The 15,543-nt window shown below is 37.2% G+C and overlaps 1 protein-coding gene across 1 annotated transcript in view; it reads left to right on the forward strand.

Annotated features, from left to right (window-relative positions):
- Positions 1 to 506: 506 nt before the first annotated feature.
- SCN9A (sodium voltage-gated channel alpha subunit 9) overlaps positions 507 to 15,543 on the forward strand; it is a 167,030-nt gene continuing 151,993 nt past the window's right edge. Inside the window, exon 1 of the mRNA XM_058715068.1 lies at positions 507 to 801. The gene's annotated coding sequence lies outside the window, so the exon portion shown is untranslated. The remainder of the gene's footprint in view (positions 802 to 15,543) is intronic.

The raw sequence follows: 15,543 nt of genomic DNA on the forward strand, positions 1-15,543 counted from the left end.
GACTGGCCATTGGTCCCCACGGAGTTCTCCTCCGGCTCCCACCAAACCGCACTTAGTGACTTCTCGGAAACGTTAGCAGATTCTGCTGAGCAGGAGGGAGGAACGGGTGAGGGGGCGGGGGTGAGGGAAGGGAAGGGCTCTGGAGAATGCTGGACGGACCTCCCCACCATACACACACACACAAACACGCGCGCGCGCGCACACACACACACACACACACACACACACACACACACGTGCGCGCGCACGTGCGCGCGCCCCACCCGAAGGAGTGGCGGTGGATGTGAGGTCGCGACCCCTCCTGTGCCTTCTCCCACAGCACATGCGGAGAAGGTGCAGCCCGGCGCCGCGGTACTCGCAGCGGGTCCTGCCCTGCACTGGGTGCGCGCGTGGAGAGCCGGCGGCGCGGGCCGGGGAAAGGGCGGGGAGGAAGGAGTAAGGGGAACGGGCCGCGCTGCTGCCCCAGGGGGCGTGGGGGCGGGGCTGCCGCTGGCAGGGCGCGCCCCGGAAGGAGGGGCGCAGTCTCGGCGCTGGCCCTCGCTAGCGATCTGGTGGCGGGCGTCTGGTTTCCAATTCCATCCTCTCGCTGGGCTGGAGCTGGACTAGCTTGGGTGCCAGCGGCTTGTGGCAGGCGCCTGCAGAGCAACAGGAGCCCAAAGAAAGAGGGAGAAGCGGCAGCAGAGAGAACGCCGCGGGGAGAGAGAGCAGGATCGAGGAAGGGGTCCCTGAAGCCCGCACCCTCCTCACAGGCCAGATTGTGCGGGTGCACTGGATGGGCATCCTAGGCGGGCAAGGTTGCAAGTAAGTGCCTTTTCTGTTGCTCCTCTCGTGTGGCGGGCCGGGAAGCCCTCGGTCTGTCTCCAGTGCTAGCCTCAACCGCCACACCCACCTGTATCCATTTTCCCATCTCTGGGTTTTGGCTACTTGGTGTTATGCCACCTGGGAGGTAGAGAGGGGAGAAACTGAACGGAGAAGTCCAAGCAACTGGAGAAAGAGGAGCTGGAGAGGCACCTATTGCCACTGCAAGGCCGACCCTTTGCGGATTGTGACCGTGTGGGTTTGCCAGCAGGTTCCGAAATCGTGGAAAGGAAAGGCAGCTATCTATACCTGATGGTTTACGTCCGTAATTTCTTTACGCTAGCAGAATTGTTGGATGGGTTTCAGTTCCAGGGGCAGGTAGAACAAATAGCCTGTGTTCTAGTCCCCATCTGCAGAGGTGAGCGTGCGGAAGCAGCACAGCGGATCCTACCTGTAGGGATAGTCCGGCAGCGCCGCACCCCTTCCCAGCTCACAAACAGGACTGATTGACCAGACTGCTTAGCCCCATTTCTCGACACACTTTCGTTTTTTTAAACGAATAAGCATTTGAGAGTGAAATGCAGAAAAGATTCGGTGTCATTTTAACTTTTTATCGCCCTCAACCGAAACGGTCATTTACTTTCAAGGAAAAACAAATAGGTATTTTCCTCACTTGTATTAAAGACAAAAGATCAAAACAAGATTACCAAACTAAAAAATGTCATGCCAACTTTTGTGATTATAACATTTTATTCCTTATTTTATTTTCTTTTTATATTATAGTTGCAACCTTCTTAGTAATTTTTATTTCCTCTTCAACTAAGAGCAATTTTTTTTTTACATGAGAAGCTTAGAGGAGTTTTTTTTTTAAAAAACTCCTTTCAATAAGATAAAAACCAAATCAACATAAGGTTTTCAAAGAATGGTGGATTTTCAGTTTCTATGTGTCAATGTTGGCAGGTTCATTTCTTTTCAGAAACACAATTAATGTTCTTTTCTGTTTGTCCTCCTTCCCTGTGGGCAGGAGAAAGACATTGCTTTTCTTTCTTTCTTTTGATAATTTAAAATATATTTTCATGATTTTTGCTTTAACATCAATAAAATCTAACTATATATCATCTGTAAACCAAATAAAATTATTAAATAGTCCATTTTATTGAAGTTTTCAAATTCTTTTACCATTATTTAAACAATAATTAAACTAGAATTCACTTTCTTAGAAACTATGGTGAATAGAATTTAAAAATATTTTATTATTTTAAAGCTAGACTTCTCTGATCCTTATGTATAGAGTTATGATTATTAAAATAGATTATTCACAATAAAATGTCAGACAAAATATGACATTTGATGTAATGAACACTGCCTTCTATTTAGGCTACTGGTAATAGTTTTACCTAAGATAAGTTTTTGCACTGTGTGTATATTTAAAATACCAGTCTGTTGGAAATTCCCTTTTGGAAGTGAACCATTGTGCAATCATGGGACACAGTGATGTATTTTTACAGAGGCTCAGTATACAATATGCCATGATTCCTATGGTTCAGGGCAGGGCTAACTGGGTACCTTGAAGAATCTACAGAAGAAAGATGAGTCAGGTCTGGCTCTTTGCCAAGAGCATCCTTATGCCTCACTGTGTCCCCTGGGACCTGGAAATGATCATGGGAGCCCTCCTGTGGTAGTGCTTCTGTGTTTTTGCTACCTGTTGCTGGGGTGAGTTTTGGCAGCAAAGAAAAAGTAAGAAATTCAGAGGTGGAGTCATTGGAAGGCTATTCACTTTATTCAGTATGACCAAACCACTTTCTCTATGACAAGAAAAAAAAAAAAAAAACTCTTGCATTTTGTATGAATAAATAGAAACTTAACTTTTATCTCATTTCTATTCCTAGTAAATATATGAAAGAATGTGATATGCTGGAAAGATTTATTTGGTATTTTTCTAATCCAAGGCAAGACCTTGTGGAGGAGCTTAAAGTTTATTAATGTAAATGGATCATTCGAAATGTCATAATGGTATGATTATGATTTTCCCTAAAACTGTCCCAGATCCTTTCCCCCCATCTTTAACTTCTGAATAAATGCCTTCACCATCCAAGTGTTGATTACTCTCTCTCTTCCCCTTGACAACATTTCATCCATAACTAGTCCATATTTAGATCTATCCGTTTTATCTTCTAAACATCTTTCTATCCAATTATACTTCTCAGATATGCCTCTTTCACTTTGTTTTTTACATCTATCCTGCTACTAAATTAGTTCAAGCCCCCATCATAATTTACCTGGACTCCTGCTACAGCCTTTGCATTGTATACAAAGCAATACCATCATGCCTCTCCTTAAAAACTGGATAGCTGACTGCATAGAAAAAATGAATAAATGCAGAAACATAGATACCAATCAACAACAAATGGCTTCTGTTAGCATACAGCTAACTCTGATCTGGTTGTAAAACCTCACTGAACCCATCCCCCTCATTTTATATGCTCCAGTCACATTGGTCTTTTAGTACCTGGAACACATGGACTGATTTCACTCCCTACAACCTTTTAAAATGCTGTTCCCATTGCCTGGACTATTCCTTTCACTCTTTGAATGGCTAGTTCCTTCCCAAACTTTAAATCTCAGCTGAAAAGTCTCTTCCTCAGGTGATCATTCTTCATCACCTGTCAAAAGTACCCTGTCCTCTGTTAATCTCTGTCTTGGTACCTTGTTCGTTTCCTTCACAGTGCTTATTATGGCATGCAGATACTTTGTGGATTTGAATATTGAATGCTCCAAAGAAACAGAGACCAAATCTCTTGTTGGCCCAAAAGAGCACAGTGCCTGGCATGAAGTAGTGGGGGGTTCCTAAATATTTATGTAAATGAGAAAGTACAAAGATATGACTTATTTCACCACAGAGCACATCAAGCCAGTCAATTTATACATTTTATGATTCAATTTCTTTTTTATTTGTTGAACATCTGGTACATTTACAACCCTATACTATGATTTTAAGGAGGTAAAATTAAAATATCCTGAGATGTATTCCCATCTTGTAGCATGTAAGCAATAGTGTGTTCAAAGGTAAGTAGATTATAGCATATTCTTAGGAAAGCAGTGACCACAACTAGATTAAAATATATTTTGAAGGAAAATTGGAGCGCATAAGCCAGTATGACTTTAGTATGCATGACTCCTAACATACAATGATGACCTTATTAGGTTTAAATCTGTATCTTTTGCCAAGAATTTGAGGGTCTCTCACTAATCATTTAATTTAAACTATTGTTTTATAATAAATACGGATACTTGAATGAACTCAGTTGATGGAAGTATTATCAAATGAGGCTGAGGCCATAGATCCAATGCCAACATGACTCAAGTTGGTGTTTGCTCCAGGTTAAAGGGGCAGATTATCTTACAAATCCAAAGTGTTCACTCAGGAAGGCAGAGACACTATGGGCTAAAGAGTGAAGATTTATCTCTGTTATTGGGTTTGGGGAGAGGGGGTTTCAAAATTCATGCTGGTTAATGACAGTGTCATATTTTTACTAGAATGTATATATATACACTTTGTATGGCAATAAATCCACCCATAATTTTTTTCAGAATGTATTTAAAAATAGTAAGCACTTTTGTTATTAACATGAGGATGAAAAGCTAGCTTATTGTTAGGCAACCAGTTTTGATTAATATCTTTTATCTAGCAAGTGACCAGCCATACTGTTGGTTTGTTTTGTCTTGTTTTGTTCTTGTAAAGAATTTGGCAATCATATTTTTTCTTAAAGGACTAACCTATTTCATGAATTGTCACCAGGGATTTCGTTAAAATTGCTACCGAGGTGGCACATCATGGTTGTAATGTGTTGGAGTGCCTCTGTACTAATTGCAGATGGCCCTCTGTTTTATATGTCACAAATTAGCTAATTATTCTTATACAGAGGTATTAGAGCTTTCTTCTTCAGAGCATACAAGTTAGAATACCACTTAAGATAGCAAGGTCATAGGGGCACCTGGGCCGCTCAGTTGGTTAAGCATCCAACTTCGGCTCAGGTCATGATTTCATGGTTTGTGGGTTCGAGCCCCGCGTTAGGCTCTGTGCTGACAGCTTGGAGCCTGGGAGCCCGCTTTGGATTCTGTGTCTCCCACTCTCTCTGCTCCTCCCCAGCTCATGCTCTGTCTCTCTCTCTCAAAAAATAAATAAACATCAGAAAATAAAATTTTGAAAAAGATGGCCAGGTCATAATAAAATGGATATTGTAAGATAGTATAAAAATAATTTTCATTTGAAGATTTATGGAAGAGCATTCACAGAATGTGGGTAGACTACTTTTGTAGAATGTAAGAGAACGGTTTTAGTTTCATGCCATCCTGCAAAATGAAATTTCTTCTTTGAAGGTTTAACTGACTCTTCCCCCCCCCCCCCCCCCCCCCCCCCCCGTATAGCTGGAAGGAAATGGCTTTAGGCAACAAGGAAAGCCATCAGCCCTTGGCAGCTAAAGGTAGAGTAAACTTTGGGGAAACAAAACTCTTCTGGGTGGTGAGGATAAATGCCAGACCATGATCAAGAGGGACAGGAGGAGGGAATGCCTTGAACAGTGCCAGTAAACATTATTTGCCACAGACAAATTTGAGTTGGCAATATATATACAGTGGAATCATTTGATATCTTTTTAACCACACTGACAAGAGTTCTTTCTTCTTTTTTCTTTAAAATAACAACTATATTATAAGTGAAAACGTGCTGTTATTGCTTCATTTATAGAGGAAATGGATTACCTTTGGATTTTTAAAGTGATATCACAGGGAGTCAAAAATGCCATATATTATTATTAAAATATACCATTTCTTTAATTGTAATTTTATTGCTATTCATTTTATGATTTCCTTTTCTTGTGTCAGGTGTTTGAGAGACTGCTATTATTGATTATAAATGTCTTTAAAATGGCTCCTTGGATTTTTTACAAAGCTTTCTAAATCATTTATCAAAATACAATAAAACTGATTGCGCCTATGTTGTTCACTTGGAAATTTGGAGGGAGTAAGTACATTTACAATGTCATTAACCTCCCATCTCCGCCCTGCAATGTATGTCTTTTTTCTTTCCTTTTTTCTCTTCTTCTGTACATATCATCTTCTGAACATTTGATATATATGCCAGGACTACAAGTTTTGCTCCATTTTGGGCAAAATTATTAATACTAATAATTGGAAAATCAAGCTCCTAAAGAAGAATTAATAAGACTAGACAGATGCATTAAAATATAAGCACAGAAATGTTTGTGTAAAGATTTTTTTTAATGTTTCATTAAAAGAGCACGAGCACGAGCAGGGGAGGGGCAGAGTGAGAGAGGAATACAGAATCAGAAGCAGGCTGATTCTGAGCTGTCCACACAGAGCCCGACATGGGGCTTGAACTCACAAGGTGTGAGATCATGACCTGAGCTGAAGTCGGATGCTTTACCAACTGAGCCACCCAGGCGCCCCTTGTGTAAAGATTTTTAATGAAATTTTGTATGTGTTGTATGCCAAACTAGACATCCTCTGTCATTTGATTGTTTTTAAGAAATAGGGGTGATTTCACTAGATGTAGTCACTGTCAACTATACCAGTTGCTCATAAACCGTGTATCTTAGAATCTAAGTATTTATTTAAAAATATGTCATTTTCCTGAGAACCCATAATTAGAAATTAAAAAAAGAAGTAAATGTAGATATTAAAATCCATACAGAAAAATAAGACGGGGGAAATGAAAGAATTGTTATATGGTAAGGATATGTCCCCTTATTTATTGATATAACTCCACTACATGATTATTGTTTCAAGTCTAATGGACAATGCTTCTTTTAAGGTTTAGAGAAAGGATAGCTTATTAACTGTATGTACATTTTGAATAAGATGTTTTATTGGTAAATTATGCCTTCACTTTTTCTGGGTAATGATATAAAATTAATATTCCATATAGATAAATATTATGAGACTAATCTTTTTAGATGATCCTTTCATGGAATAAAATTTCAAAGTTTAAATGGTGTTTTGTCCCACTTAACATGATACATATTCTTGTTACCGTGGACAAACTGGCTCATGGTAATTCATGTAGGGAAAAGAGAAATGGCATCATCAAGGGTCAAGTGGGAACAATGTTCTTATAATATCATGAGATCATCTGACATACTTTCAGGAATGAATGTTTGCAGAATTGTTATGCAGAGATGCTCTTTTGGAAATTCATATTACATTTGTACTATATTTCAGAATATTTACAAAATATTTTTATAAAGGGTTAAAAACATAGAGGGATAAATTTGTATTCACATCAATGTAGTGAAAATGTGTTTTCCTAGATATTTCTCTTGCTCAACATGTGATCTTAGTCAAACACTTTTTTTCAAATGCAGCTTCATTAATTGTAGAGTTGGTCACTAACCCTTCTAAGGGTTTCTGTACAAATTAGGTTAAAACGCATATTTTAAAAAGGCATTTTAGTGTCTCACACATGATAAGGAGGTGTTCAATAGTGGTGGATAGACATTTGGTAGCTTAGTATATATAATCAAAATGTATTCTGTTTTGAATACAAATGGTACAGGATTTAAAGTACCCTGTTGTTGCGTTTACTCTTAATCCTATTTTTAAAGACAGTTATAATTGTACATCTCTAATGTAGGATCATCCCATTTTGAACTCTCTATTAGTAAAGTTGTCAGGTATAGGCTATTACAAATTGTTTATGTGAAGTATCTAAAAATTTATAAGTAGGAAAATATGGGAGAGGTATCTAAAAATCAACAATTTGTTAACTATCCAGATAAATTTTCTTTCTGTTTTTGAACCTGGTCCATCAGAATTTTTCATTAATAGAGAGCAATTCAGTAGAGGTGACCTGCCAGATCTCCTAATAATACATCTCAAAACTATCTACTTTGATAAGATTTTTGTAAGCACGTATCATAAAATTTTTCACTTATGTGTGAAATCAAACTTACTCTAGTACTTCAGTCATCAAGAACGTAACTCTGAATTTTTAAATCAGCAAATTAGATGTCTGAGCCTGAGAGAAATATTTGCCAATATGTCCATTCACTTACTTTATTTCACTCGTGATCGTTAACAAAAACCAGAATCTTGTAAAGGAAATCATCAAATTAAGGGTAACAACTGAATTGTTTTTATTTATCTTCTTTAGCAATCCACAATTCTTCCTCAATTACAAAGAATAATAGACTATGTGTTACAAGAGGTGGGTTAGGGCAACATGATGAGGACAGAAAATGAATATATGAACAGGTATACTGCCATAAGGGAAAATATGGATCACAGCACCATTTACATATATTGTTAAGATTACTGGTAATAACATTAATTTAACAGACTCAAATGTGGAGGTCTCATTTTTGTCAAGCAGTTCATTAAGGGATCTTCAAATGCTCCTTTTAAATCCCTACAGCCACCTTTTGAGGTGAGCACGCTAAACTCAGAAGTTTGCTGACCTTCCAAAATACTTGCAGTGATCACTAACCTGAGTAATGTACAAATTCTTTTTAGAGGAAAGAAAATTGTATTTATCCTGTGAATGCACTTGTACATATTCCACCCAAATATGCCTAGTGGTTAGGTTACCAAGGATTCTATAAAAGTCATTTCCAAACACCCAGAATGGAGCCGAAATAAACTACATTTGCAATTAAACAAAGCGAACTATCAAATTACAATACCAGAGAATAAGAGAAAGAAAGATTGAAGATTGTTTAAATGTTCTTCTTGGATACTGATTCTTGGGTGGTGGTGTATTTGTGCTAAACTGAAGTTGAGATTTAGATGGACATTTGGAGATAGTATGATGTTTTGAAATGTATCAATACTTTAAAAGTGCTTTTGAGGTTGTTTTAAAGGTTGAGTGACTTTGTGTTCCTGGTCTAGGGGTGTCATTGTATTACTTTGACTTGATTTGGCCACAATTAGAATATTTTGCTTGTTTTATTTTAAGGAAATCAAAGGAACTTTCCCAATATAGACAAGAGTTTGAAAGAAAAGGAATGGTACCATTAAAAGGAGTGTGTGTGTGAAATGTCTGGGGGAAGTCCATTTCACTCAGTGATGAAAAGAGGGAATGAAGCCAGGCATGATATTCTGGGTGTTAGGGGGACGTAAAAGTAGAGGAAGCAAAGTGACCTTGTACAGGGTAAGGAAAGAAGAAGACAGCATTCGTGTAAAGTTCTTGTGTCCTAGAAATTACAAATACAGACATTTTGGGGGCACCTGGGTGGCTCAGTCGGTTGAGCCTATGACTCTTGAGTTCAGCTCAGGTCATGATCCCAGGGTTTTGGGATTGAGTCCCACATTGGGCCCGATGCTGAGTGTGGAGCCTGCTTGGGATTCTCTTTCTATTTCTCCCTCTGCTCCTCTCCCCTGCTCGTGCTCTCTCTCTTAAGAAAAAAAAAAAAAGAATACAGACATTCAAAAAATTTTTAAATATTTATTTATTTTGAGAGCAAAAGAGACACAGCATAAGCAGGAGAGGGGCAGAGAGAGAGGGAGACACAGAATCTGAAGCAGGCTCCAGGCTCTGAGCTGTCAACACAGAGCCCGACTTGGGGCTCAAACTCACGGATTGTGAGATCATGACCTGAGCAGAAGTTGGAAGCTCAACAGACTGAGCCACCCAGTCGCCCTTATAGACATTTTTAATTAGAGGAGTACAAATATTTTTAGTGTCCCAAGTTCATATACTCAACGTAACCTGAATTTTAGAACTTATTATCGCAAAGAGACTGATTTGTGTCAATTAAAGTATGTAACATTAATGATTCAAGGTGTTCACTCTTAAGGGTTTTAAAACATTTTTGGACATTAGTTTATTTTGCATTATATCTATAATTTCCTAGTGCAGATTATTTTCTTTAAATTTCTGGTATCTACTTAGATACTGTTTGAGTGGGGTATAGAAACATGAAAATTCTTGAATTCTATGATGTGTCTGAGTTCTAATTGGTGTCTATTGGCAGCTTGTCCACTAGACTGTTAAGGTTTTAAGGGCAGAGACTATAGTTTGTTCATATTGGTGGCCCTGCACGGTGCCTTGTATGCAGTCATTCTTAGTACAGATTTGCTGAAGAAATGAATCATATTTATTACAGGCATATACTTAACTCATTTACAATAGTTCCTTTTCACTGAAACTTACTTTTTAAGTATGTGGGAGAAATAAGAAGAGGTTAGTAATTGAGACTTCTTAAACCCAACTTTTCATCATTACTAAGTCCCGACAAAACAGTCCTATTTCTTATTCTGACTCAGGAAAGGAACAATACTCCTGCTTGTTTTGTTTGTTTGTTTGTTTTTTTGCCACAGTTTGGGTTCATCAATTCTAGACGACAGTATTTAGTCTTATTAACATAAAAGAGCCAAAATATCTTAACATGTACTCAGTTTGATGCATTACAAAGACTGATGCCCAGATCCTTTCCTAAAAGAGTTATCTGTCAGAGGATTTGCTTAAGAGGTGGTCTGCAGTCAAACATTAAAAAATAATGATAATAATAATGTTAAAACTAAAATTTCCAAACCCATTTGTCTTGAGCTGGTGATCAGTCATTAAGCCCTATCTGGTGGCCCTCCAAAATGTGTAGATCAGGAGTTGGCATCCAAGTTGGTATCAGTGCCATTGAGGTTGTGGGGAGGGAGAGCCTGGCAGAGATCCTAAGGGTAGCGGTAAAGGGAGGCTGAACAGATCCAGGTCAGCTCTTAAAACTCAGCATCACTGTTCTCAGCATTTATGTTTCTGCAGTTGAATAGTAATTCCTTCCTTCCTTCCTTCCTTCCTTCCTTCCTTCCTTCCTTCCTTCCTTCCTTCCTTCTTCCTTCCTTCCTTCCTTCCTTCCTTCCTTCCTTCCTTCCTTCCTTCCTTCTTCCTTCCTTCCTTCCTTCTTCCTTTATTCACTTTCTTCCTTCAGCAAGTACTCATAGAGTAGCTACTCAGACATGATTGTGGTGCGGAAATAGCAGTGAATAAAACATGGAGGTCTCATGCTAGTTTGGAGGCAGATAACCAGTAAATAAACAAACCACTATGTGTATGCTGTGGGGAAACATATAGCAGGACAGAGAGAATGGAGGGCAGGAGGCATTATTTAATAAGTAAGCGTGGTTAGAAAGCCTTTTAGAGGTGATATTTGAGCAGAGACCTGAGGGAGGTAGGGAAGTGAGAGAGCCGGGGAAGCAACAGGACAATCATTCCAGTCACGAGGAGTAGCAATTGCACCAGCCTGAAGGCATATTTGAGGTGTTCATGGAACAGCAAGGAAGTCAGTGCGACTAAGTGCAGAGAGAAGGTAGAAAGTAGTAGAAGATGTGTGCCTCTTCCTAACTTGGGAAAGATTACTACATCTGCCTAGAAGGCTGTATGAGGGGCCAATGCTGCGGTGACCAGCGTGGGGCAAACTTTGGGAGAAGATGAATTCTGCCTTTTTTTTTTAAGTGGATCCCATTCTGAACATAGGTACCCCACAATCCAAGTAAATGTTTGAGAAGCTCCTAGTTGCCATATAATATGAAATCTTTTTGATCTTTTTTTTGAGATTTATGTGTAAATGTTTTATATTCTCTCCCTATCTGCAATGGAGGATAAAAGAGCTAACGTGACAGAGGTTACAACTGAGTATCTCTAAATGTTTAAATGCAGGAAACTAAAACAGGGTGAGAGTGCAGTCATATTTTGCTTAATTTTTGTATCTATTGTACAGTTTCTTCTTATGAAATAGTGACACTGCATAGATATCAAGGAGTATTGTCTGGCAACATAGACAGCAGGGAAGCATACTTGTGTCCTGTCATGCCTGACCCACTGCTCACTGCTGTGACTTTGGGATTCTACTGACTCTCTCTTCTCTAAGTTTTCAGCAAATTCTTGTGAATTTAAGTTTTTTTTAATTGTGATAAAATATACATAACATAAAAATTACCACTTTAATCATTATTAGGTGTACAATTCAAGAGCATTAAGTACATTCACATTGTTGTGTATCCATCACCACCATCCATCTCCAGAACTTGTTCATCTTCCCAATCTGAAACTCTGTACCCATTAAACAATAACTCATTACTTGCCTCTTCCCTCCTCTGCCCCTGATAATCACCATTCTACTCTCTTTATCTATGAATTTGATTGTTCTAGGTACCTCATATAAGTGGAATCTTTAATATTTGTCCTTTTGGGTCTGGCTCATTTCACCTAGAACAATATTTTTAAGGTTCATAGATGTTGTAGCATGTGTCAGAATGTCCTTCCTTTTGAAGGCTACATAGTATTTCATTGTGTGTATATATCACATTTTGTTGATCCATTCATCAGTTGGTGGACATTTGGGTTGCTTTTACATTTTGGTTATTATGAATAATAATGTTGTGAACATTGATGGATAACTATCTGATTGCTTACCTGCTTTTTAATTTGGGGAGTTAACTCCCCAAGTGGAGTTGTTGAATCATGTAATAATTCTACGTGTAGTATTTTGAAGAACTAACATACCATTTTCACATCAGCTTCACTATTTTACATTCCCACCAGCCATGCACAAGGTTTCATTTATTATTCCTCTTTTTAAATAACAGCCATTCTAATGAATGTGAAGTGATATCTCATTGTGGTTTTTATTTCCATTTCTATCATGATTACTGAAGTTTGAATATCTTTTCGTGTGCTTATTGACCATTTGTACATTTTCTTTGAAGAAATGTCTATGCAAGTTCTTTGCTGATTTTTGAATAGTTATTTGTTTGCTTTTGTTGTTAAGTTTTAGGAGTCCTTTATATCTTGTGGTTATTAATTTCTTATCAGATATATGATTCGCAAATATTTTATCCATTCTCAGAGTTATCTTTTCACTATCTGATAGTATCCTTTGATATGCACGATTTCAATTTTGATGAAATCCATTGTATCTGTTTTTTGTTGTTGTTGTTGCCTGTGCTTTTGGTGCCATAACCAAGAAAATGTTGCCAAATCCAACATTTTAAAGATTTTCTATGTTTTCTTATTATAGTGTTATAGTTTTAGCTCTTACGTTTAGGTCTGTGATCCATTGGATTCTTTTTTTTTTTTTCAATTCCTGTAGATGTTATGGAGTCTAAGAGTCTCCAACTTCTCTTCATCCCCTTCATCCTTCTTTCCCAGAGGTCTGCTTTATTTTTGTTGTTGTTGTTGTTGTTGTTGTTGTTGTGTGTGTGTTTAGCTCAAATATCCTTACTCAGTCCTTACTGAAAGTAAGGTAAATATTCAGAGTAAGGAATATTTACTTTTCCTTTCTTTTTTTTCTTGTATTCTATGATTAAAATCCTTTAATTATTGGAAGAGTATGCCAGCAACTTAGGGAGATTGCTGATATGGAGAGAATATAATATTTTCTTGCTGTCTGATTGGGTTTATTTATCCTTTTGACCAATCCTATTATTGAAAAATATTTGGGTTTCATCCCTTCCTATGTAGTCTAGGAATTCTGATTTCTTGCTATATAGTTAATAGATTCAGGAACTGTTTATATTCCAATCTGAGGCATTAGATGATATGATTAAGTAGAGCGAGAATTCTGTCTTGCTGCATTTTAATCTCCTCTGATTAAACTAGAACAATGTTTTACACAGAGTGAGTATTAAATAATACTTGAGTGAGTAAGCACATGACTAATGAATGAAAAAGAAAGACTGTCTTATTTTCTTAAGTGTTTAGTAAATCAATGACTTCTTTGTTTTAGAATCTTAGATTCATTTTAATAAAACAAGTTTAAAACTCTCCTTTCATCTATCCCTTAATTCTTATGAGGACACTAATTTTTCAATCAGTTTTGCTAGAAGTGTTTTTAGAAGTTTGCTACTGAGAATTGATGTTTGAAGGTTAGAATTTATACCACAAATATCTTTTGTTCCATCAGAGAGCTCTTGTGGTGGTTAAATCCCGTAGGCAGTACCTTTCCCCTTGTGTAGCTACCAGCACATAAAAAAACGGAGACTATTTATGGAAATTCAAGGTCACTGAGTATGGTTTACATTGTCATGAAAATATGATATATGAACATCTTTTTTGCTTACAAACAGTTCCATGCATTAATTAGAACAAGAAAAGTAGTAAAGCCTGTAAATAAAAATTAAGTACGTTTACCATTGAATTGTTTTAGACTCTTTTTGCCTCAACACTCCCCTTATCTGAGAATCCTGGTCAGATATCTATTGGAATTTAAATTTGAGGAAGGATAGGAATTATTTTCTTCCAATTCACTTGTTACTCTGTGGCTGCTATCTAATCTGGAATTTTATCCACTATCCTAAGTCTGTTGCTATGTATTGTAGAATTTTGAAAAATGTGTCTCAGAATGGTGAGAGTAAGAAATGCTATCATACATTTAACTAACGCCTTTTAAAAAATAGCAATACCCTTCATCTTCTATCTTTCAAACAATAACAACATCAAAAGAGAATACATTTTACACATTATTATATGTATTTCATCATATTCCCAGATTAAGTTTAGGGCTACTAACTGCCTTACCATATTTTTAGCCTCTGGCTCCCTGAAGTATGAAACACGGAACATGAGTTGGTGAACATGAGTTTTCAAAAGGCTTTTTTTGTAAGTTTATGTTATTTATTCCATAATACTTCACCATACCTAGAATGAATTGCCACTAAATAAGATGTTTCTTTAGCTCCTTCCCCTGCTGATATACATTCTAAAAGAATGTTTACAACAAAAATCTTATATATAGATTGGTATGCATGCTACTTAACTCACTTGTTGATATTGAATTAAAGGACCTTTCGTTATTGAACCATTCCTAGGCTTCGAGGAATATTTCATCAAAATCTGTCACTGTGCTCAGATTTTGCCTTCTTAAATGAATACCTAGCTTTCTCTTGCTTTATTTTTAAGTTCTGGTTGAAGAAAATCCTTTGATTCCTACTAAAGCATATTCTCTTTTTGTTTTTTAAAGTAATATTTCCTCATATCTTGCTGGGTGTTACCTAAGCTCAGCACTTTTAACCATCACATGATCCTGCTCAGTCCTAAAGAATCATTTCTACTATCAGATGGTTACGCTTTTATGAATTTGCCATATTCCTTATTTTCTCACAGTTTCATCTCTTTTATCATTTCTACTTTGGTTTCAAATATTACAACACTCTCAGTATATTGGAATTGAACAAGCCTGATGGATTTAATAATTTTCATTACTGCTTAAGAACAATGCCCACATTCTGCATGCACTGCATGGACTTAGGAGCTTTATGTTGGTAGGAACTGAATGGCTGTGTGCGATATATATCGCCATCTGTCGGTAGAGAGTAGTGCAGTTCTACTTTTGCAATGATCATAGTTCTCTTGTTTAAAACTCTAGAAATAAATATCATTAAGAAGAAAAGGTTCTGTATGTGTAATACAAAACTTTATCTATTATGAAGTCACCAAATTTGTTCGCCTTTCTTAAGAACATTAGGTATGCAAAATCAATTTGTAAGAAAGTTGATAAAAATCATTAATAATAATGGTTAGAATGTATTATACGCTTAACGTGTACCAGGAAATGTGCTTAATGATTAAAAGGCAGTGTTTCATTTTTTTCCCATAAAATGCCCTTGTAGGATAATCATTTTTAGTTCTGTTAATTTATGATGCAGAAACCAAGCTTTCCAGAGGTTAATTAACTTGCCCAAAACACAAGTTAGTAAGTAAAAGAGATGAGATTTGAACCCAGGCCTCTCTCATTATGG

This window comes from Neofelis nebulosa, chromosome 2, assembly GCF_028018385.1.
Source record: "Neofelis nebulosa isolate mNeoNeb1 chromosome 2, mNeoNeb1.pri, whole genome shotgun sequence".
NCBI lineage: Eukaryota > Metazoa > Chordata > Mammalia > Carnivora > Felidae > Neofelis > Neofelis nebulosa.